The sequence below is a fragment of the Eptesicus fuscus genome, chromosome 3, assembly GCF_027574615.1.
Source record: "Eptesicus fuscus isolate TK198812 chromosome 3, DD_ASM_mEF_20220401, whole genome shotgun sequence".
Lineage (NCBI taxonomy): Eukaryota > Metazoa > Chordata > Mammalia > Chiroptera > Vespertilionidae > Eptesicus > Eptesicus fuscus.
In genome coordinates, this window is record NC_072475.1 from 10751725 (window position 1) to 10777671 (window position 25947).

General features: G+C 38.4%; 1 long non-coding RNA gene across 1 annotated transcript in view; it reads right to left on the reverse strand.

Moving 5' to 3' along the window:
• Positions 1 to 537: 537 nt before the first annotated feature.
• The window catches only part of LOC129147707 (uncharacterized), a 63121-nt gene continuing 37711 nt past the window's right edge, over positions 538 to 25947 (reverse strand). Inside the window, exon 3 of the long non-coding RNA XR_008554975.1 lies at positions 538 to 686. This is a non-coding gene — a long non-coding RNA (uncharacterized LOC129147707). The remainder of the gene's footprint in view (positions 687 to 25947) is intronic.

Consider the following 25947-nt stretch of genomic DNA (forward strand, 5'->3'; position numbering starts at 1 on the left):
CAAATTTCTTTAAAGACTTATCACAGAACTCTTAGATGGATTTTTTTCTTTGTTCATACATCATTTGTATTTCTCTAGTGTTTTTCTTTTCTTTTAAAAAAAATATATAAATAAAATTTTATTTATTTCAGAGATGAAGGGAGAGGGAAAGAGAGAGATAGAAACATCAATGATGAGAGAGAATCATTGATCAGCTGCCTCCTGAAGCCCCTCTCCTGCCAGCTGCCCCACAACCCAGGCATGTACCCTTGATTGGAATAGAACCCAGGACCTTCAGTCCACAGGCTAACACTCTATCCACTGAGCCAAACCAGCTAGGGCTATCTAACATTTTTCAAGAGATAAATTCATAAAATAGTAAAATCCTTAAGATGCTTCTATGTATATTTAGAAGTTTATGACTCTGTCTCTTGCAAATTAAAAAGAAAAACAACACAGTGTTTAAAGAAAGAGATTATAGATTACTGCTCATTATGCTGTTATTAATTTGGACATGTTAAGACTTCATGTTTTATATCTTCAAACAATCTCCCAGTACTTAATGTACATTTATATTGCCTAAGAAATATTTAGTTATGCTTCACCCCAAGGGTCACAGCTCCTTGTTAATCTTTGTTTCTGAAGGAAGTCTTGTTTGATTTTCTTCAATCAGGATCTAATATACACCTCACAACACTTGAAAGTCCCTGGGAAGACAGAGCATAATCAGTGCTAGCAATACATTGTAAAAGCCATTGGGGAAACAAAAACTATCTGTAATAGAGTAAAATTTTATCCAAGAAAATAATTAATGGCCCAGCTGGCATGGCTCAGTGGTTGAGCATCGACCTATGAACCAGGAGGTCATGATTCAATTCCCAGTCAGGGCATATGCCTGGGTTGTGGCTCAATCCCCAGTATTGGGGATGCAGGAAGCAGCCAGTCAATGATTCTCTCTCATCATTGATGTTTCTATCTCTCTCTCCCTCTCCCTTCCTCTCTGAAATCAATGTGTGTGTGTGTGTGTGTGTGTGTGTGTGTGATAAAAAAATAATTAAAAACAAAAAGACCCACTAAAAACAAAAATAAACAAAAGCCTATCTAAAAAGCTGTGTTTAACTCATCATAAGGGAGTAGAATTTTCAGATCCCATTGTAGAAGCTTTCAAACATACTTTATACAGACAATGGAACATATCAAACCATGCAACCCCTATTCAGTGAGATAATGGCAGTGAAAAACATTTATTTGTCAGTGAAAAACATTTTTCAAGCTTGAAGTCTGGAATATTTTTCCCCATAGACTTTGGAAAATCATTAATGCATTGGTCTATTCAACAATAAAACCATTATAAAGCACTTTAAAATGTCTTTCTCATATTGTTTTTTCATGTCAACATATTTATATGATAAAATAATACATATATTTTTATCATAAATTATTTATTTGAAAATAATTATTGATTTTTTTCAATATTGATGTACATTTGTTGATTTTGTTGACTGGTAACTATATTAATATTAAACTGTTAAACATATATCTCTAAACAGTTATACTAAAATATGTATATTTCATATTTTGCATATATATGTATAGATATATTTTTAATATGTCAGTTATGCTCTTCATTTCAGTTGCCATTCCTAAAATTCCTAGCCAAATCATAAAATTTAAAGTGATTTTCAAGTAACTTTGTTTCATGGCTAGTTCCAGTGTTTTGTTCCCAGTCTCATCTTCGTTCCCACTTTCACTCCTTTAAGCAAAAACTTCTCTTTAAATCCTCAAAACTATTTTAGCTTGCAGCCAGTTTCAAATGTTGACTCCTTTCTTTCCAATTTGTGTACATAATTAAGCGGCTCGGTTCACAACATCAGTGGTGTTTGAAGATTTATGCACACTCCGTCCAATGGAAAAGGAACAATACTGTAGAAGTGTCTAGTCATTTTTCTCCTGGTAATTGCTATCAGGCATGTTACATATGTGTGAAGTTTGTTTATGTTTTCCTCTACCACAATATGAGGAGTCCATACAAATTGCATGTCAGAATGAGCATTGTTGGGTTAATTACTCCACCGGTGACGCAGTGACAGTAGTACAAGTCTTCCTTTTACTAGTATAATACCTCTCTGAATTTAGCTTGGGCAGGGAAGAGGATGTAAGTCACTGGGTCACCCTCTAGTTTTAAACAACACAGTCAGAATGAACAGCAAAGAATATTCTCTGAACTTGTTCCTTCTTATCTGGGAAAGGATTCAACTTAAATTTCTCCCTCGGTGTTAAATCCACTTGTTTATTTTAAGAGAAAAATATTTTACTACCTCCAAGTTTCACCTGAGAATCCCTTTGGACAATGATTGGATCAAGATGATACATTCTTGGTAAATAAAGCAGAATCCATAACCAGCATATTTGGGGTTTGGTTTCCACCCAAGTTTCAATAGCTGGCTCTGACGGTAAGTCCTGCACTCATTTGTTCAGACGCTTGATCGTTGTGATGGCTGAGGGCAAAGTGTTATGCATACCTGGCTAATGATTGTGTGTAGGTGGCTCTAAGGAGAGTTGGCACTAATTGGCAGGAAGGAAGGGATTTTAGAATGAAAAGTTCTGTTCATGGAGAACTGTTATAAAAACTGTTATTAAAAAGTACAGTTTTCTATACTTTTAAAATGATCTCCCTAAAAACTAACGTCATAGTAAAGAGTCTGGCAGATGGTAGCAAACTGACAAAATTGTGTGTAACAAATGAGACTGACTCCAGCAGATGTGTTTTATCACTGTGGTTAACTCTGTGTAGCATCATTGCAATGAATGGGAATCATGCCCTGAGGATTTTGATGTGGAATTTCACTGAATATTTTTACACCTTTCTTTTAACATGTGCCTCTTTCACTATTTCTAAATCTTCAGTGGGTTTCCCAACAAAATCTCGTCTCTTAATTAGCGAAAATAGTGATTCTAGTAATGAATCTAAAACAAAATGGCCAACCCTTATGCCACCTGATAGGAAAGAAAGCAAACCGATGTCTCTCAATCCACAGGACAGCCATGTTCCCCTCGTACTCTTATGCTACATATTTTCTTAGTCCTTACTCAATATCAGGCAATAGTAAGAGTTTGAAATCTCATTTTATCTTCTGGTTACTAAATGAGATAGGTACCACCAATTTACAGCTGAGGAAATCAGAACCTAGCGATGTGAAGTAATTTCATCTAAGTTATACTTTTGTTAAGTTTAGGAAAGGGGTTCTGATTGCACAACCTGTAACTTACAGTAAAACACATATGTTGGATTTCTCTTAAGGCCTTGTCACTTAATGAAACAACACAGATACTACTTATACTGATGGTCACTTTAAAAAAAAATCAATGTGTTGTTCAATTCGATCTGTTAACATATTTCAAGTGAACTTTGTTTTGCTTTCTTGATGCTATTTATATGTTCAAAATTATTTTTACATTAAAATACTAATATTCATAGAATTTCATTTTGAAAATAGAATTACACATTTCAATTCTTCAAGGCTATAATAGTAGGTTCAATTTTCTGGAATACATAAAGAAAATATGGACTTCTATTATTTAAAATGAGTTAATACACATTTACAAGAACAATTGCTGCATTTTGGACCCAAAATAACCATGTGGAAGATACTTCAATATTGAGCATATCTATTTCAGAATTTCTAATTTCATTAAATCAAAAATTTCCTGAAGTTAGTTTTCATTTAGATTCACTGATGATACCCTAAGATCTCAGTTTAGAAGCACACACATTGATTGAAAATTTCATTTACACTCTTCAAAGTTTTTCAATCAGTAAAATTTATTGTAATTTTCATAAATATAGTCACTAAAATAAATCTAACATTTTATGATACTTGGGTTGCAGTCCCTCCTATATAAAAGCAATACAACCTTGTGCTATTCCTAGTCCTGATTCTATACCCACCTGTTTGTTATGACAATACAGTGATGGCAAATCAAATAAAAATACTGAACTAAGTTAAAAACTACATCACATGTAAGAAAATCAGATTTTATCCTTGAACCTGGCTGAAGTTTTTTAATCTTTTTCTGATGTATAGTCATATTTAAAACTGAAAAATACATTTTGGAATTTAACTAAACAATTGAAGTATATATACACTGAGTGACCAGATTATTATGATCTCTGAACACATAATAATCTGGCCACTCAATATATATATATATCTATATATATATATATATATCTATATACCTATATATAGATATATATAGATATATATACTAGAGGCCCGGTGCACGAAATTCATGCATGGGGGCGGGGGGGGGGGGGGGTGTCCCTCAGCCCAGCCTGCACCCTCTCCAATCTGGGACCCCGGATCGGGCCTAAACTGGCAGTCAGACATCCCTCTCACAATCCAGGCCTGGTGCCTCCCAACTGCCCTCCCCTGCTGGCCATCTTGTGGTGGCCATCTTGTGTCCACATGGGGGCAGGATCTTTGACCACATGGGGGCAGCTATCTTGATCTTGTGTGTTGGAGTGGTGGTCAATCTGCATATTACTCTTTTATTAGATAGGATAGAGGCCTGGTGCACAGGTGGGGGCTAGCTGGTTTGCCCTGAAGGGTGTCCTGGATCAGGGTGGGGTTCCTTTGGGGCGTGGAGAGGCCTGGGCGAGGGGCCTGTGGTGGTTTGCAGGCCAGCCACGCCCCTGGCTACCCAAGCAGAGGCCCTGGTATCTGGAATTTATTTACCTTCTACAATTGAAACTTTGTAGCCTGGAGCAGAGCCAAGCCTCCTGCTGGATCCGTGGCTGCCGTTTGGATTAGTTTACCTTCTATAATTGAAACTTTGTATCCTTGAGTGGAGGTCTGGGCCTGCCAGAGTGTGTGGAAAGCTTGGCTTCCTCTGTTGCTGGGGAAACCCAAGCCTCTCTTCTGGTAGCCATTTTGGTTGGGGTTAATTTGCATACTTTCCCTGATTGACTGGTGGCGTGGCTTGGCTGGTGGGTGTGGCTTATGTAGCAGAGTGATGGTTAATTTGCATATTACTCTTTTATTAGAGAGGATATATATATATATATATATATATATATATATATAATTTTTATATTTACACATAAAATTATAATATTTTTCATGTTACATGTTATAGTTAAATATGATCCAAAGAAACATAATTTAATGGTGTCACTATAAGAAAAATTAGGAAACAATAAAATTCTTATTCTTTAAAATGGAAATGTATAGGCAGAGTGTAGCTCTGATGTAATGGTACCCTAATGGTACATTTCAAAATATCTGTAAGCTTTGCTGCATAGTTCATTTCCATGGGATTGTTTTGGTGGGCTCTGAATTGAGTTGGCTTATCAATTAGATGACCTTTCAAAGATTCTTCTAGGCCTCTGTATTAGAAAAACAGAACATGAAATTTTAAAAAAGGAATGTGATCTTCTGTATTGTGGGAACTGCTTACAGTGTGAGTATATGGCCACTGTGTCTATGTCACATGCTGGTCCTGGCCCAGAACTTAGAGATGCTCAAGGTGACCAAATGGGAGCTAAGGGGTCTGTAGGCCCAGCTGCTGCCCCAGCGCAGGGAATGAATCAGAAGATCCAGTGACAATAAGTGTGAGCTACAGAAGCTGGTAGAGCACAGAAAATAAAGAAATGTTAAAAGGGAACCTATATAATAGACTTGGATAAATATCAAGTGATTGCTTATGTAGGAATCTTATTTGCGTCTTGATCCACATAAACTAATTATAAAAGTAACAATTTCCCAACAAATTGTTGAATTTTTGCATCTGACAGGTGAAAATGGAATAGTTTTTTTTTTCTATTTTTAATATGGAAGATTTTCATATTATTTTAAATTTGTATTTATCTTAATGTTAGTTTGAGCATCTCTAAATATATTTAAGATCCCTTTTCATTTGTTTTTCTAAGAACAGGCCTCCAACTTTATGATTTGCCTGCTGTTCATTTTGAACATTTCTCTCAAATTGTGATCCACAGAAGCAAATACACTTTGGTCAAAAGTGGTTATTTATGTTTAAAATCACAAAGACTTTTTGGAGAACATTCTTCATGTGCCATACGTGTTTAACATGATTGCATCTTCATATGTTGATTTTTTGCATGTTTTCTCAACCATCTTATAGATGTCTTTTCCTTGGTCAGTCCTCAAGGAGCTGTCGGCTTTTTATGAAAAGAATAGGAAGATAAAAGTAATTGTTAAATGTTTTCATCATGTCTGAAACAAGCTTCTGAAATCACTATGAAGGAGCAGATGAGAAAAGAACACAAAATCTATAGCATCATGTAGAGCTGGAAATGGAAGAGAGGAGGAATGAAACAATCTGGTGCCACCTGTCCCCTGGGAGCAGGACTGACTGATGATCTTGCAGGAGGTAAATGTTATGAGAAGAGAGAGTTCAGTCTCAAAATACTGGGGGTTACCTTCTTGCTTGGTTGCAGGCAGCTTTTTGGCAGCCTAGTCAACTCCCAGGCAGCTCATTCAATATCTATGGGTCATTTGCCTCCTTTAAAGAAAACCCAAAAGAGCCACATTAGGTGTTCATCTGTTCACTGTGGGTTACGCTCACATCAACAGTTGCCTGCGTATCGCCTGTGTATATTGTTTTGCACATGAACTATCCTGTGCAGAAATAGTTCTTTGGATGGTTAAAAAACATCCTTAGGAACACAAAGTGGAATGTAAAAAGGTTGACCCTCAGGGGTTTGTGACCATGGCTGGCACAGAGACCCCTGTGCTAACAGGGGTCCCACCCTTGGGTTTAGTGCTCTGTAGTTACCACATATTCTCTGAAAAGTTCTTAATAGTGTTGTCTGAATTTATGTGTTTCACATAAAATCCAAAGGGACAATAAAGCATGAACTGAGGGCATAGAGTCTCAGCTCACATACTATCCTGCTTCCTTCCACCTCTCTGGGTTGGGTTCTCTGCACACACACACACACACACACACACACACACACACACACACACACACACAACAGGGAGAGCTTCTAGCCCTTCTGAAAAAGCTGTTGACAAGGCTTCTCAATCCAATGTCTCACTGTATCACCGTGAGTGTTCTACCTCCTCATAGATTCTGTGAATAAAGTATATGCAGGAGAAGAACAGGTATGGAGCTCTGTTTCACAAGGAAAACCATCCATGATCCTTTGAAGTACAAACAATCATTTAAAAGTACATATACCACAGAGTTCTCATGATACGAATGGTAGAGCTGCTCAGACAATGATCCATTGGTTAGAAACACATTAATAAGTCAAGTGACTGTTTGGGGACATTTTCTACAAATAAGTTACTGTGCTTTATGGTCTTCATACATTTAGGACCCTATCCTAAGCGGTTGTCAGGAGTGGAGTGAGAAACAGAAGCAATTATATATATTCATTCACATGATTTGTTTATTCAGCACCTGAAATAGACCAGGTCCTAGGTTTTGAGGACAGAGCACAAAACAGAAATAAAAAGTCTCTCTCTTCACACACACCATGAAGCTTCTATTTGTGTGGGGTGATAAATGGAAAAAAAAATGTAATACTTCTAACTAAGAAATACCACAAAACATACTGTCCTTTGTTAGTGTATCTTTGTGTATAATCTGCAGACAATTTACATTAAAATCAACCATGACACTCACCAAAATGACAACATATTTCCAAGCCATACCCTGGAACTACCGACTTAGAATTTCTGAGTGAGCCAGAAAATATATATTTAGTAAGCCCACATGGAATTCTGAATCACAGTACTTGAGATGCTCTGGCCTGGGCAATGTAGAGAAAAGACAGTAGACATTAGATAATGGTGTGGAAAGGCAGATGTAGCTAATGATGACTTGCACAAAGTTATAATCCAATTGTTTTTTTTATTTTAACTCACAGTCTTTCTACATACGGGTTATTATGAAGTGACCAAGATTATTTCAGATTGGAGCAGAAAATCTGTTGAGTTTGCAAGTGTTTACAATTTCTGGAATATTTCTAAAAGTATGAAAACCTACCAGGAGAAAACATTTTCCACAGGAAAAGAATTGTTGAAACTTAGTATTTCCAACAATATTAAGAAATGTTTTCAGAAATATATTCTGGATAACAACATAGGATTATGTAACATGTTGCCTTAATATAGATAGAAAAACATGTTCTTGAAGGATTTACCTAAGTCTATTAGCTTTAATTTAAAAAAAAGAAAAGAAAAATTTAACTTAATACCAAATTGGATAAAGTACATGGGAGAGCCAATTTGGATTGAAATGATATAATGTAATTTATGCAATATAATTCAATTAGTAATCTGTCATGAGCTCCAGAGACTTAGAAAAAGGCATCTTTTATCTCTCAGATCAACTAAAATGGGCTTAATCCCTTTTCTAAGAAATATGGAGATTTATGATGTAAACATTATATATAACAGTTCTTTTTAGTCTAAATTAATTACAGCTGCAAAGCAGAAGATGAACATACATTAGCACATCACTTTGAGATGTTAGCAGAGAACCATTCCTTTTAGTGTTATAGGAAGATAAATTGACCTAGATGAAAGGAATTTGGACTCCTACACAATACCCAAGCCAAGAACAATGAGAAAGCCAACTGAACTGTGTGGTCAACTTCAGGATCACTTTTTCCAAATGAACGTAACCATTCCTAATCAAGAAGAAACATGTGATGCACACTCAGTGCAATGCACTCTACCCATGAAAATAAGGAACACTCCTTCTTCCCAGGACCTCAGAATAATCTGGGTGGGTCTAACAAAAGCCAGGCAACTGGTCTAAGGAAGAATTGGCTATGCTCTGCCTTTTAATTCTTTTGAGTTACTTTTCATGGGAATCTGCATTTACTGGAAGGATTACAAGGGTGTCAAACACAGATATATGTATATGTTTTAAAACTCAGTGATGGGGAAAAATAACAAGGGATAGTCACGACAAAATCAGATAGGGGGAGGTAGTAATAGATACTCTCTTTTGAGATGTTAATCCCAATTTAATGACCCACTTAAACAATCATTGGCAGGACTCTGAGGACAGAGTTTCCTTTTCCCACGTTTTATCATTCCAATGTCACATCAGTGGTTTTGACTTCCTTTCCACATAATATCAAATCCCCTTGATGTCAAATTTACGACCTACTCCCTTCTTTTTGATAAGATTAGGTTCTACATCACTCTCAACCCACCTTCTTTTTTTCTGATTCTCAAATGCCATTTTTTCTTCCCTCATGCATTCAATATTTTTCAAGGTAGAGTCAAGTCCAGCACAAGTTTGTTTTTTAGCAAACTTTTCAAAAATGTTCTCTTAAATATCAGGTACTAATAAATGTGTATTAGTGTACAGGTTGGCAAGTCAGTATTTTACACATCATAAGCAATTAACAGAGCAGTAATCTTGTTTAAAGTTCTAAAATCACATTAAAATAGATTAAAATCTACTAATAATTAATAAATATATATTTATTAATTACATATGTTGATACTTACAGTATTTAAATCTCATTTTTAACTTTCTAACAGAAAAAAATGTAAACATAACAAAATTCACCATGGTTTTCAGTTTCAAAATTGTTTAAAAATTTGTAGTCTAGACATATAGACAAAGCAATATAAAATATAAATTCAAAAATTCCATTCATTGTCTCCAAAAATATTAAAACATCTAGCAATAAATTTAAGTACTACATAGTACCTAAATAAAGACTCAAGACAATAAAATAATGTAAATAAAAATAATCTAAGAAAAATAGCAAGTCCTTATGTTATCATTGTAATGAGCTAGTTTAGTAATCCTATATAATAAAAGGCTAATATGCAAATCGACCAAATGGCAGAACAACTGGTTGCTATGATGCACACTGACCACCAGGGGGCAGATGCTCAACGCAGGAGCTGCCTCCTCATGGTCAGTGCGCTCCCATAGGGGGAGCACCGCTCAGCCAGAAACTCTGAGCCGGCTCATGGCTGGTGAGTGCAGCAGCAGTGGTGGGAGCCTAAGCCATCAGTCAGACATCCCCCAAGGGCTCCTGAACTGCGAGAGGGCGCAGGCTGGGCTGAGAGGACCCCACTGCCCCCAAGTGCACAAATTTTGTGCACCGGGCCTCTAATATTAATAATAGAAAAGTGCAATGGCAAGGCCAGACATGATAAGCATGGTCATCTGGCCAGCTTAACCAGGAAGCTGCAACTTCACATTCCAGAGGGAACCACCAGTCAATTCCCTGTAAATCTCTGGGCAAAGGGGAACAACAAAGGGGGAGATGGGTGCATGTGCAGCGAAGTCAGGTTAAGGTAAGGAAGGTTCATGCTTGTCAGTCTAACCTGGAACAAAGATAATTGGCTAGAAGGGGTAAAGCCACTGCAAGCACACGTAATTTGGGAATACATATTCCCAGACAAAGAACTCTCTACCTCTTGTTCCTCTTGCTTTGCTCCTGCTGCCTTGCACTTGCTGGCTCTTTGACCTGCACTCGCCCATGTCATGTGGCTTTAAGCAGCTGCATGGCCCGTGGCCATGTGGACCCCACACGGAGTGGACTGCAGCTGGGAACACAAGCTAAGCTAGCCTGAGGTTGGACTGGATTGTGCAAATATGGAGCTGAAACTCCAGGCAATGGCTTTAATCCTAGCTCTGCTGAAGACAAACTGGGACTTTTTCCATGGCTGGGTGGAGGGAGATGGGACCTTGAAAACCCAGGGGTTTAATTCCACAGGAATAACACTTAACATGATACCTCATCCTCCCATGGGGGTCTCAGGAAATTCTTATTCCTGTGACACCCCAAGAGCTCCACTTCCACCAACAACAGGTGGGGACACAGAGGAAACCCCTCCGATAACACTTGAATGGAACATCTTAATATTGTAAAGATGGCAGACAGTTCTCTTAAAAAAAATATTCAATATAGTATTTAAAACATTACAATTTACATTCCAAAGATTTGTTTCTTGAAACTTAACAAGTTGAATGATTCTGAATTTCAGTTAGAAGACATAGGAATAGAGCCAGGAGAATTATGGCCAAGGACAGGGGTGAGAATGGACAGGCTCCATAGCACTGGCTGTCAATCTTGGCTGCACATTTAAGATGTGAAGAACTTTAAAATATACTGTAGACAAACTTTTGATTTAATTGGTCTGGAGTAGGATGGCTTGAATTTTGGGATTTTTAAAATCTTCCCTGGTAATTCCAGTGGAGAGCCCCCACAAAAAATGCTGATCTACAACATGTAGACCTAATATATACATATAAAATAGACCTAATATATATCCAATAGCACTGTGGACTAACCAGCCACTAGATAGAAATATAGATATATTGATTTTGTAGATGATAAGGGGAAAAGAGCAGTTTAAAACGTATTGTGATAGGTTCTTAAAATGTAATGCTTCACATCTCAGAAATTTGTAGCTCACAACCAAACAATAGGGGTCAAGAACATCTCCCTGTTAAATTCAGGTGTCAAGAAAAATATCAATGCAGACATTTTGAAGAAACAGTGGAAATAAACCAGGTTTGAGTGTCTTAACTCATTGTTCCCCATGACTCATTACAAGAAAATACTTTTAAACCTTCTCCTTTTCAACAACTCAAGCATGCTTCAAGAGCATGACTTGAGGGGTATAGTGGTCTTCAGACACTTGCCCAGTGAGAAGGGGTTCTCTTTCTTGGATTCTAGGTGGTTCATAATTGCTTTGACCAAAGGAGTAGAGCAAACGTGATGATACGAGAGGGTCAAGGCTAGATCTTAAAGCTCCCTCCAGCTTCTGCCTGGTTTGCTGAGAGTACTTGGTCTTGAAACTGTGAACAATGATGTAAGAAGTTCAACTATCCTGAGTACTCACTGTTAGAGTGACCACTCTTAGGAGCCAGACACATGAGTGAACAAATAATTTTGGAAGTGGATTCTGCAGTATGCACTTGCTTTTCCAGTTCCATCGCCCCAGCCATTCAATCCATTGCTCATACAGGCTCAGATATTGTGGAGTAGAGAAATGCCATTCCCACGGCGGTCTTTCCAAATTCTTGACCCACAGAATGTGGAACATAAGAAGACTATTATTTCATGCTAGTAAAGTTGGGCTAGTTTATTATACAAGAATAGATAACTAGAACAGAAAGCTTTAAATTCTATCCTCATGCATTTAAAGAAGGTAGGGGTTGTTAGTATCTGATTTATCGCTTTGTAAGATTTATAGTGACAAAGTGCCAGGGATGAACAGCAGCCCATGAACGACGGATGAACAGAGACAGTTAGACTGTGAGGTAGAGGGCTAAGGGACAGCCCGGCTGAAGAAGCCAGGCAGCCTCGATTGCCTGCCTCGTTAGGCTTTTATTGGAATTTTTATCTTTAGATAAAATCAGTAGGGTGAGTAATCTTGGGAGGCCACATGTGTTTACATTGTCCTCTAGGCAAGGGCATCCAGGGATTAAGCATAAGGATGGGACTGCATATGCACAGGCTTGTTTGGAAAAGTCAAGGAATAATTAAAGGCGCCACCTTCAGCACTCCCCTAAGACTTCCCTAAGTGGGAATTCCGATAAACAGGGCAGGTGGCCTTCCACACCCTTCCCTTTCATCAGAATGTCCTCCTTACAAACTTTAACCAAGTCTCATGCTTTCTTACAACAAAGAAAAGAAAAGAAAAAAAACACAGAAAATGGCACATTTCACCACAAAGTGGAGAAAAAAAACTTCCCACAAATGTTTTGTGATTCAAAGGCAGGGTGGGGTGGGTGAGACATGAGGTTTGGTCAAAGTAAGATAGAAGGTTTTGTCAGTGGAAATGGGGTTCTGCCACGGAGTTGCAAGAAAAGCATTTTGGGACACGCATGGAAGGGCGAGGGGTAGTGGTACCATTTATTGGAGTAGAAATAAAAAACTGCCCCCAGTTTCTCCTCTCTGTCCCTCTTCTGTGGGAGAAATCCAGCCGTGTCCTCATCAAACCCAGAAGAAGGGTAAGGCTTCAGAGATTCTGTGCCATCAGTTTAGTCCATGACGAAGCTTAGTGCAGTGCAGTCTCTGTCCCCACTTGTGAGCTTAGTCTGTTCCCGGCTGTGCTCCCAACCAGGGCTTGGAGCCCACGCAGCTGCCAGCCCCCAAGGCTGTTACAGACAGAGAACACACAAATGAACAGGCAAACAAAGGGTGGGTGAACGCATGTATTACCGAGTGAGAGACCTCCCCCTGTGCCATCTTGGCTTCTACTGGGCATGCGTTCCGCAGAGAAATTTCTCCTTCATTGTTTATTCTTCCCCCTCATAGTCTGGGATAGTGGACCTTTATTGCCTGGGAAATTGGGAAGCCAGTCTTTCCTCCCTCCCTATACAGGGATTAAGTCCCGAGGGCAGAGGACTTGGTGGTCCCCTGATGTATGAGAAGCTGTCAGAAACAATCAAATCTGGGACGACACCAAAATGACACTTATAATATTGAGGGCTTGACATAGGGACACATGTTTTCAAACACTCTACATGCAAATCTAAGACAAATCTAGGGTTAATAATCATGACTCAAAATGAGACATGGTAGTGGGTATTTGGAGATTGGTGCCAGGAACAGTAAACCAATTTGTCTGAATGAAGTTAGTGTGGTGATTTTAGTGCCTTAGGTGGCCTCAAAATATCATGTGGAATTACATACACTTGCGCTAAAGCCAAAGGTGCAGGCACTTGAGACGTTAGCTCCTGATTGTCACTGATGGTGTTTGATTGTTAGGAAGAAAATGGATCTGGAGACAAACAAACCTAGAAAGATAGATGTCTTGCAAGAGTAAGATGCTGGAGGTAGGGAGAGAAGAGTTAGGGGTCAATTTTTTTTTTTTTTAAAGATTTTTATTGATTTCAGAGAGGAAGGGAGAGGGAGAGAGAGAAGCATCAATGATGAGAGAGAATCATTGCTTGGCTGACTCCTGCACACCCTCCACTGGGGATTGAGCCTGAAACCCAGGCATATGCCCTTGACAAGAATCAAATCTGAGAACTTTTAGTCTGCAGGCCGACACTCTATCCACTGAGCCAAACTGGTGAGGGCTAGGGGTCTATCCTAAAAGCATAATATGCAAATCGGCGGAACCACCAATCGGCAGGGGGCAGACTCAGTGAGCAGGTGGTGCCAGGCCAGCCAAGGCACATGCCAGTGGGCAGAGGGAGGGAACAGCAAAGGGGGGGGGGGTCTTTCACCGTCCCCTGATCGCCCGTCTGGTCACCTCCTGCAGAGAGAGGCCAGGTGGCACCAGCAGCGGGGTGTTGGGGGCAGTGCCATCCCCTGATCAGCTGGCCTGGTCATCTCCCACAGAGGGAGGCCAGACTGCGGCTTAGGCCCACTTCCTGTGGGGAGCAGGCCAAAGCTATCATTAGGACATCCCCTAAGGACTCCCAGACTGTGAGAGGGTGCAGGCCAGGCTGAAGGACCCCCCCGCCAGTGCATGAATTTTCATGCACCGGGCCTCTAGTTTTTGTAAATAATGATGAACCATCTATCATGAAAATCTAATATTAGGTGGTGAGCAGGAGAAATGCAAGAATGATTTAAATGTTTGAATATAGAGGTGATAGAGGTCATGAATGATTAGATTTAGAGAAAGTAAAAATAACAAAGTCAGATTTTTTAAATTAATAATTAAAAATAGGAGAAAGTAATTTTGTGAGTGGAAAGATAAGAAATTCAATTTTGACAGGTTGTTAAAATCTAATAGGGTTATTCATTACCAGGAATTTATCTATGAAGAAATTTAAAAATTACATTTTTATGTCAATAATTTATTCTTACATTTATGGTATTTTAAGGTATATTATATCAATTATTCTAACACACCTAGGTAACTGGAATGAACAATATATGTAATGGATAGTTGGCTTGGAAATTAATAAAAATTAAGCAAATTGGCAGAGAGTTGAAATTTTGACTCACAAAGTTGACTTAAAATTTTTCTCTGTGGACATTCTTAATCTCATAAACCAAAAAGTGCCCACAAGTCTGTGGGTTTTCTAGTTTCCCAGATGGTTTTCAGACATTGGAAAAAATCATGATTGAAGAAAATGTGCCAAAATCAACTATAGGTCTTGCAAAAAACATATGAATGAATTTAGCAATTTAAACACAGAAATGTAAGCAATGATGAATAAGGTTTGAGCACTTACATTTAACAGTGATAAATGGTTGTATTCTCCTTATTTGTTAAGAAGTATATTTAATATTTCAGCAACTAATTGAAAACAATATAAAAATTAAATATAAATATTAAAAATTTAATATGCATAATGCAAATAGGTGATTTTAGTTTATCTTCAGAGGCATAATCATTGAGAAAAATTAATAATTATTATTTATATCAAAATTATAAATAATAAATTGCAGGATTATTATTTTTATGCTGGTCTGCTCTTGATTTCCTAGGATTTTTTATCTAATCATTTAGCATGAATATTTTTTGAATGATTCTGAATTTTAGTTAGAAGACATCCTATATAATAAAAGCCTAATATACTAAGTGTCTAGTCGTCCGGTTATCCGTTCAACCAATCAAGCGTTAATTTGCTAATGATATGTTAAGGCCACTCAACCGCTTGCTCTGATGTGCACTGACCACCAGGGGGCAGACGCTGTGACGGGTAAGTTAACTTGCTGCTGGGGTCTGGCCAGGACTGAGTGAGATTAGCCAGACACGCCCTGGAGCCCTCCCACGGTCCCTCCCTGGCCTCGACCATGCACTAGTGGGATCCCTCGGCTTTGCTTGCACCCTCTAGAAAACCAGGACCCCTTGGGGAATGCCAGAGAGCTGGTTTCGGCCCAATCCTGCAAGCCAGGCCGAAGGACCCTAATGGTGCATGAATTCATGCACTGGGCCTCTATTAAGATTATAACTAGAATTATTACCAAGGACAGGCTCCATAGCACTGACTGTCAATCTTGGCTGCACATTTAAAATGTAAAGACCTGCCCTCGCTGGTTTGGCTCAGTGGATAGAGCCTTGGCCTGTGCAAACTGAAAGGTCCCAGGTTCAATTCTGGTCAAGGGCACATGCCCAGGTTGTGGGCTCGATCCCAAGTGGGGGACTTGCAGAAGGCAGCTGATTCATGATGCTCTGTCATCATGGATGTTTCTATCTCTCTCTCCCTCTTCCTTCCTTTCTGAAATCAATAAAAATATATTTTAAAAAAATGTGAAGAACCTTAAAAAATACTGTAGCCAGGCTTTTGATTTCATTGGTCTGGGGTAGGATGGCCTGAACTTTGGGATTTTTAAAATCCTTCCTGGTAACATAGTATGAATAATCCCAATTATAGAACTTTTTCTGAGTTAATGTAACCATTAAAAATCTGCCAATCCATAATGCAAGTGAAATTTCTAGAGAAAGGGATACATTAGTAAAAATTTTAATAGGTATTCCTGGAAGTGAAGCAATTTTTTCCTTCATTAACACTGCACTGCGTACACCTTTTTCCTCACTCTTAACAAAAATTAAAATTCCTCTGTTTTCATCCTTGGTAATCTCATTGTTGAAATTAACTCATAATGTGAAACCCTTGGGTTATTAACAATATTGATTATTTACAAGAATATATTAATTCTTTCTTCTATAGTTTACTGGTTCATGTTCTTTACCCATTCTACAGAGTATTGGCACTTTAGTTAATCATCATACCTAGTAAAATGGTAATATGCAAATTACCATCACTCCACTACGCCCACAATTGGGCCGTTGGGAGGCTGGGGGCGGGACTCGGGGTGGCCGATTGGGCTGACTCATGAGTCCCCGCCCCCCATTCCTCCTGCTGTCCCCAATGGCCAGTGCTGCGGGAGGACCCATGTGGCCAGCAGAAGGCACCAGTGGTGGAACTCGGGGTGGCTGATTGCGTGGCTGCCTGCACGGGTTTTCCGCCAGCACCAGTTTTCCTCTGGCCACCCGCTGATTGGGGTGCCTCCCGCCTGCGCGATTGGCCACCCAGAGTTCCTCCACCTGCGCCGCTGGAGGAACTCAGGGTGGCCGATCCGGGAGGCGCTCCAATCGGTGGGTGGCCAGAGGAAACGGCACTGGAGGAACTCGGGGTGGCTGATCGCGCTGGAGGCCAGAGGAAACGGTGCTCCGATCAGCGGGTGGCCAGAGGAAAACTGGTGCCAGCAGCCAGGTGAAGGAAGGTCTTTTGCACGAAACTTCGTGCAACTGGCTTCTAGTAAGTTATAAAAGGCATATATAGATGTATACGTATATATAAAAGGTATTAATTTATCTCTATACATTGCAAAATCTTTCGCATCCTTGACTGTTGCCTTAGTACTTGATTTGATATGCTTTGACAAGTAGAAGTCTTTAAACACTTAAATCTGTTGAGTTGCTATCCTTCCTCAGTTTGGTCTTTGGTATCACATGAAGCAAAGCCTGCTAGTTTGCATATGGTTTCAGTTTTTATGATTTGATCTTTAATCCAATTGGAATTTATTCTTTGTAAAAGTTGTGAAACAGGGATACAACTGCCATGCCATCTCCTCCCAAGCGTACAGCTAATTCTCTCCACCCAGTTCTTGACCAATCCAAGCTTTCTTCATTTTTGAAATGCCACTTGGATAATTCATTAATTCTGATACAGGCAGTTGTACTTTACTGAACTTTTAATTACATTATTTTGAGTATTAGTCATTCATGTCTTATGTTCCCCCTTAGCAGATATAGTTTTAATAAATATTTGAAAGACATCTCTATACAAGCCACCAAATCAGCGAGTACCTTGTATATGACTACTCTACATTAGGGGCTGGGTAGACATCACAAAGACTTTGTCTCATGGATTTCACACACATATGGTAAGCTCTCATATATTTTATTACTTTCAAAAATAACATCAACAACTTCTCTTTTATGGTTTAATGTACTCTTCTACTGGTTTCAAAAGATTCCTTTAATAAGATGAGAATGCTTCTAGTTAAAAGCAAAGTATCATAACTTGCTTTTTTCCTTAGCTAATATCTACTGACTCAGGAGAAAAGTAAACTCTCTTCTGTAGGCAACAGGACCAGCCACTAGAGGAAGTAAGTGCGTTGCATTGCTGGGCAGCAACACAGGAACTGACTCATGAAAAAAGTCACTGTCAAGATTTCTTTTTGTCTAGTAGAACATCCAGAAGTTCTAGGAAATGGACTTTGAATTTATAATTTGGGAATTAAGTGAGTGTATGTAATTACACACTTAAAAAAACCCACATGTGACTGAACGCAGTTATTAGAAAGTTTCTCACATCTTGTAAAAGGAACACCTTGTTTATCTCTACTAGATCATATACTTTCAATAATTTAATTCATTTAAAAAGAATTTAAAATTCTATATTTTCAATTAAAATAGAATTTTATGAAGAACTAGTAATGATGAAAATTGCTTTCTCTTAAAAAGTGACACAAGTAATTTGCCAGGATTGAAATATTAACTCTATTTTTTAAAAATATATTTGTATTGATTTTAGAGAGAAAGGGAGAGGGAAAGAGAGATTGAAATATCAATGATGAGAGAGAATCATTGATTGGCTGCCTCCTGCATGCCCCCTACTGGGGATTGATCCTGCAACCCAGGCATATGCTCTGGACTGGAATTGAACCCGGGACCCTTCATTCTGTAGGCTGACACTCTATCCACTGAGCCAAACTGGCTGAGGCAAGTCTATTTTTTTTTTTTTATTGTTTGTCAAAATGATTGTGGTCTTGAAGGCATTCATATATGCACCCGGGCACATAGAATTAGATGGCTACAAACTGAGAGAAACTGAAGAAATGTGTGCTTCTTATTTGTGCTTAATTTTCTTATATATAAAATGGGATGCACAATCCAACTTGAAATGTATTAATTATTTATTAAAAGATAGTCACCTAAAGCTTTTAATGGGCTGTAATGACCAAGAGAAAACTAGTTTGTTTATTTAATAAATACCTATTTTGTACAACTTAGCACCTCTGCATGCCAACTCTTGTGTTACATATTTAGCAGGTGGTCCAAAAATATACAAAAGGTATTTGTTTACTCAGCGCACATCTGTGTTGCGTGCTAGACACCTCACCTTACCCCAGCCAGTGGGCATGTTCTCCTTCGTCAGCAAGTATTGAGCAGGTCAATCTTTTTGCATGGCACATTCTTTCATCCCTCAACCACTTCACCTGGCAATTTCAATGTCTCTCCTGAGAATTCTTTCCTGACTAAGCACCCATGCTTAAATGTCCTTTTATTAGATAACACCCTCATTTCTAAGTCAACATATACACTGAGTGGCCAGATTATTATGATCTCTGAATGCATAATAATCTGGCCACTCAGTATATATATATATATAGAGGCCAGGTGCATGAATTCGTGTATGGGTGGGGTCCAGCCAGCCTGGCCAGGGGGAGAAGACACGGGTAGTTGGCCGGCCTGCCTGCTGGTCAAAATCCTGGTCCAGGGTACAATTTGCATATTAGCCTTTTATTATATAGAATATACACTGAGTGGCCAGATTATTATGCATTCAGAGATCATAATAATATGGCCACTCAATGTAGTATTGTGATCTCCTGCATAATCTTCTGCATTCCTCCACTAGAATGTAAATTCCATGAAAGCTTCATTAGGTCAAAAAGATGTATTGAACACATAGAAGGTACCAGTATTGGCCTGGCTGCTGGGACTATAGGAGTAGAAATAGAATAAAATAATACAATAAGATGAAATGAACAAAGACATTTGTCCTCTCTAATAGAGCACAGAGTCTATGACAGTGTCTCTCACATTGTGTAAATGAGCCACATGTACCATCCTTTTCAAGAGTGGTTAACAAAAAGGCACATTCCTGGGCCATATCCCAAGCTTTTGGGTCAGAATATCTGAGGATATATCTCAAGAGTATGCATTTTTGTCAAGTGCCAGAAGTGATCAATATGAATTCTGATGTTGGAGTTCTACCAGTCTTCAAAAACGGAGAGACTGTGTTTTGTTGTATTCACTGCTGCCTGCTCAGTATGAAGTAGAATGCCTGGTACAAAGTGGGCTCTTGTTAATGATGAGCTGAGGGAAGACATGAGCTGTTGCCAGTAGTTTACATAACTCACCTGTCACGGAGAAGCAGAGCAAATTCTACTAAAGCACGTAGGAGGACACGGCTGATTCTCTAGGGTGACCAGAAAGTATTCCCAGACGTCTGTGATGTGCACAACGAAAGGGTAATAAGGCTGAGGCAGGAAAACTAGGGAAAGAGTATTCACATCAAAGATGATATTTTTTTTTCCATTGCTTTTTAGAGAGAATGGAAGGAGGAGAGAGAGAGGGAAAGAGAGGGGGAGAGGGAGGTGGTTTGAGGGAGACACATTGTTCAGTTGCTTCCTACATGTGCCCAACTGGGGTGGGGAGTGAACCCACAATGCAAAGATGGTGCCCTTGACTGGGAATGGAACCCTTTGATTTGGGGACGGACAATCTAACCATTGAGACACAATGGCCAGGGCTCCGATGTAGTTTTTTTTAAGCACATTGCTGATAAGTTACTGAGTAGCTATAACACAGTTTTATCAATACAAGGACAAGCAGAGAAGTAAGCTCATTTTTACTTCCCCAAAGTTTTCCACTGTTTTCCCCATAATTTTATTGTGTGAACCTTGCTGATTTAATTGAAGTGACTAGAGAAAAGACCAGCATCTTTGACCTTAGCTCATAGTTTTAAAAGCAGAAGTAAATATAGATTCCAGGAAAGTTTCTTCCTTAAAATCTGTTTTAAAATTGCCCTCATCAACTAAATGTCTACCCTAATAAAACACTGGTTGAAGGGATAAGAAATCAGAAGCTTTTAGATGGCATTTTATCTCTGGTTTCTCTGGTTCATTGATGGAAAAGGACAAAGAAAGATGAATCATTTTGTCCTCTTTGGGAGGTAGAATTTAGGTGTTCTTGAGTATAAAAAAATCAGATTTACATTTAACCAACAACAATGATGGAGGCCAAAATATTATAACCACTCCGAATGGGTTGCTTCTGCAAAGTTTTAGATTTCTCTTTGCTCTGTAGAAGGTGCTCAGTGCAAACAAGAGGAGAAACCACTTCAAGTCTGAGTCAAAGACACAAGTTTAACTTGTATTTTCATAGACATTTAAACAGGAAGATGAGTCCATAACCCCTCGGAGTTTCTACCCAAAGAAGGATCTAAAGTCCTGTTTGCAATTATTTTGTCTGATCCACTTCTCCATTATGAAAAAAAGGTACTTTTTAAATACCGTTTTCCAACCTCAAAAAAAAAAAAAGAAATTTCTGGCTCTACAGGTTAGCCTAATATTGGAAGAAAACTGATTCTATACAAAATTGTGAATTAAGGGCATTTTATTTTAATATATAACATACCAAATAATAGAACATATAACTTAATAATACACACATAAACATATACATGGATATACTAAATACTAATAAAATTGCCCTAAGTGAGTGAAATTAAGAGATATTTATTTGACTTAGAGATTTGGAATGACTTCAATCAAATGGACAATATCTCACATACAGAACAGAGACTGACAAGAAGATAGCAGAGTTTGTTACCAATTGTTCTTCTATCCTCTCTATTGGGCCTGTGAAGTTTCATACTGACGTGTTGAATGAAGGTCTGACCTGTCTATCTTGCTTCCGATAACTGGTGCTTAGGACCAAAATGCCCAAAGCAGATGGAGGTCAAATTGTTCATAATATAAGATAGAGATATTCAACTGTCTTGTATATCATGTTGAAATAAAATATCATGTTCCTTTATCTTAGCATGCAGGTTGAAATATATATTTTTAATAATGATGTAAAGTGGCATTAAGTAGTTCAAAATTTTAAATTCAGTGTTTTTTAATCTGATGAAGCCAAAATGAGGTATGAGAAAATGTACTTAGGTGAAATTTTTCTTTGCTTTCAAAAATATGCAAAATAAAAATGTTTCCTTCTAGTGTTCCTGTCCATACAGTTTCCCCCTTTCACTCCTTATTGCTTTCCCTATGGTTCTTTCCATGAATATTAAAGACCAGTAATTTGGAATTTGGTTAAGGTTGATGGATACTGTGGTAAGTGGAGGCATATTGAAAATCATAATATTTAGAAAGAACTATTAAATGATTTCAGATAATTTTCCCACCATTAATTAAAAACAAGTTGTGCTCATGGAGTAAGATTGGTGCTCTCCTTTGCACTGCATCAAATCTCCAGTGACCTTTGCCATGCAGTCCCTGAGCATCATTGAGGCCATGAACCCCACAGGCAGGCTTTCCTCCCAACTTCACAGGGATGCAGTCCACAGTGAGGTGCCCCATGCCTGTACTCCATGTGGCCCCCTCACCATCTACCTCCGTTTCCCTGGTAAAGTTAAAGCATGAAATACCATGGGACCAGCTTAGCACCTACACATGAGCAGCCCAACAGTACTGGAAAGTTAGCCAACCATAGGGTATAACTTTCCCAAGGGACAGGTAAATGCTTTCCTCTTGTCTCCCAGTGGAGAGCCGGGGAATGTCACAGCACACCAGTCTCTTAGAAGATGATCCTGGGAGAATGAGCACCCTGATGTGTTTTATTGCAGTTGGTAGCCAGATCAGGAACAAACCTTTTTTTTTTTAATTCGCTTGCCCTCCTTCTCTGACCACTCTCTTCTCCTTCACCACCCTTCCTTGGAACTGCTCTCCCTAATGAAGTGTTACAACATATGATTTGCTAGAGGTCTACTTTCTGTGAGTCCTACACTAAGGAATTACATGAATTAGGGTCTGTTGCTTAAATACCACCCCATAAAAAAGCCTCACAGTCCACATTATCAGAAAGAGCACCCCATTCTGATCACTCGCTGCCCTCTAGGCATCTCCATTACTTGATATATTACATAATTCTTTATTATTATTGTGCGTCTTCTCCCACTAGAATATAAACAGTGGAAACAGACTGTTCATTAAAATATGGCTGACAGTCAATAATAATATGAGTTAAGTTTTGTTCAAAAGTCATCTTTATAAGACCTACCTAGACAAGTATAACTGAAACTGCAGTTCTCTTCTCAACTTTTGCAACAATCCTTTGATTGTTTCTATTTTTCCAAAATATTTATTTTCTAAGTTACTATATAAAATTTTATTATGACCACCCCTTACTAGCATGCAAACTCAATAAAGTCAAAGTTGCTTTGTTTTTCAGCTTTGTTTTCTCATTCATCTCTGTGTCCCAAGTGCCTAAAAGAGGCTCTGGCACATAGTGGGCCTTCTATTGAATTACAAAAGAGTGCTCAGCCTCAGAGTTATGAAAATGGGTTATTGGTCATAGTTTCTTCTCAACCAGAGGAGAGGATCTGGAAGTAACATGGAAGTTTTGTCGCTGTGAGTTGATTTTCAAGATCAGACTCACACATACAGAAAGGTCAATTAAATTTAAGGAGAATAAAACCAACTCAGCAAATGCTAGAAAAATACTTTTTATCATCACCATTTCCTCAATTATTTTCTTTTATTATATTTTTTCTCCTTCCTACATCTCACTTACATGTAGTTATGGTGTTTCAGCTCCCTCTGTAAACTGGCCATAGAAAGAATAGAAAACTGAGACTTCATGAATAGTTTTCTCATTTATGAAGAGACTCCAAAATAGTCTATGCTGTTTTCTTCTTTACCTTTACATGTAAATTGGAATACTAGTAAATATTTTTAATGGAAGCATCAACAACAATTTCAATCCATAGGACATAGAATTCTCCCTCTAAAGTTTCTTATAACATCAGGCATAATATAAATAGGAAAGCTTCATAAATATATAACCTAAAATGTTCCTGATCATTATATTTTCAATAGTTAACTTGTTCACCTTGTAATTTCCTTTAGTTTTTGTGTTACCTCCAGTCATACTCTGTACTTCAAACACTACAAAATTACTTGCTCTCCATCTGTACCAAGATTCTGTGAGGCTCTTATCCTAATTTTGTGCTTTACTTGTGCCACTGACTAAAGCAGGTGATGGGTAAAGGTGCCAGAATATTAACCAAATCATGGGCAAGAGCTTTGAAGCACCAGAGCTCTTGGTTGTCATCTCAAAGATGTCCCTCTCCATATGCATAAATATCTTTGCTAAGGTAGATGTCCCCTATGCACCCCTCTCTGATTAATTTCTGTTCCTTGACATTGACAGGCCACATTGCCCTAGAGACTCCTGAGTATTTGTGCTCTAGTGCATCTATGGAAATATGATTTTTATAGTTTGAGTTCTTGTATCATTTTCTATATTATCACTAGAGGCCCAATGCATGAAATTCACACAAGGGACTTGGCCCTTGCAGCCACAGTGGCTTGCCTCAGCCCTCGCAGCCCCAGCTTCATCCAGAAGGTTGTCCGGTAGGTGGTTTGGCTGTCTGGCCTAATTAGCATATTACACTTTTATTGTTATAGATAATGCTTGTGATAACAGCTCCCAGTTTGGAAACTACCTTCTCCCTACCATAAGGAGAGAAGGTAGTGTTCAGTTTAAATTGATTTACATATTCTACCACTCAGTGTTAAATTTAAATTTATTTATATTTTTATCAGTTAAATTTAAATCTTTTGATTTCAAAGCAGGGCTCAGAATTCTATCTCACTTTTTAAACTCCACTCCAGATAAAGGTTAACTACCGCATGCACATCATGGATATCAGCATAAAGTGTTGAAAACTTTCCTTTCTCAGCATAGTTTAACAACATTAACAGTTCTCATATGATTTCAAATAATATGGGATTTCGTTTGTGTTTGTGTCAGGGCTAAATATTTATTGATAAGATAAAAGGGAGTGTTAGTGATGATATCATGGCTGAGAAATGTGATAAAACTTTGGATGACAGACTATTACCTCCTACATTAGCAAACACAGAAAGAGCCCATGATGAGGGAGTAGTTGGATAAGGTAGCCAAGGTGAGAGAATTTACCTCCAGAAGGGGTTAGATAAACACAGCCTAGACAGCTCAACAAGTCAGGATGAAGTTTAAAGGGAGGCAACTTTACAAGTGTTTCATGGTTCTCTCCTGAGAGATAAGGAAGAATGTTGGCAACAGTTGTGATCTTTTCGTGCCAAGAGCACCTGTTGGCTAACTGGAATTTCATACCACTGACGTAGAGGGAAGGGAAGTCAGAGAAATGTACATTTTTAGAGACTATTTATTTCCATTTGCTATTGTTAAGGAGACCCAGGAACATTGCTACTCCTGTCCTTTTAAATTTTGCATCTTTTAATTCATCTTGATATCAAGTGAAATTGCACAAGTGAAAATTAAGTACCAGCTAGTATAGCAGTCAGAGTGGACTAAATTAAAGAGGACATACAGATGGCCAATAGACATGAAAAATGCTAATTGTCACTAATCATCAGAGAAATACAAATTAAAACCACAGTGAGATATCACTTCACACCTTCAGTACTAAACTAATTATGGAATTTCATTATCAAAGTGAACCTTTGGATATTATTATCTGCATTTGATAGATGTTAAAAAGGAAACTTAGGGAGGTTAAATAAATTTTCCAAAGTCATACAGGTGTAAAGTGGTAGAGCTGGAGGTGTAGATGGGTTGGACACTAACAGTCTGACTCCAGAAATTCTTGCTCTTTGCCACCATTCTGTTTGGCACTATTGAAATCTTGGAACTAAAAGCTTTAGGGTTTTTTTGTGATAGTGACTATTCTGTGCATTGTAAGATGTTTATCAACATCTCTGTTTTTTACCCTCTAGATGCAATTAGCATTTCCCTGGTTGTAACAATTAAATATGTCTCCAGACATTGTAAAATATCACGTGTGTGTATAGGTTTCTCCCCTCCCCCAGCTTGGGAGCCACTGCTCAGTGGCTACCTGCATAGTAACATTAGTAGTGTCACTGGTTCAACTTGATGTAGATTACAGAATTTATGTGTTGAGTTGCCAATCTAGAATGACTCAAGAATAAACAAAGACTACACCTCACTGGCA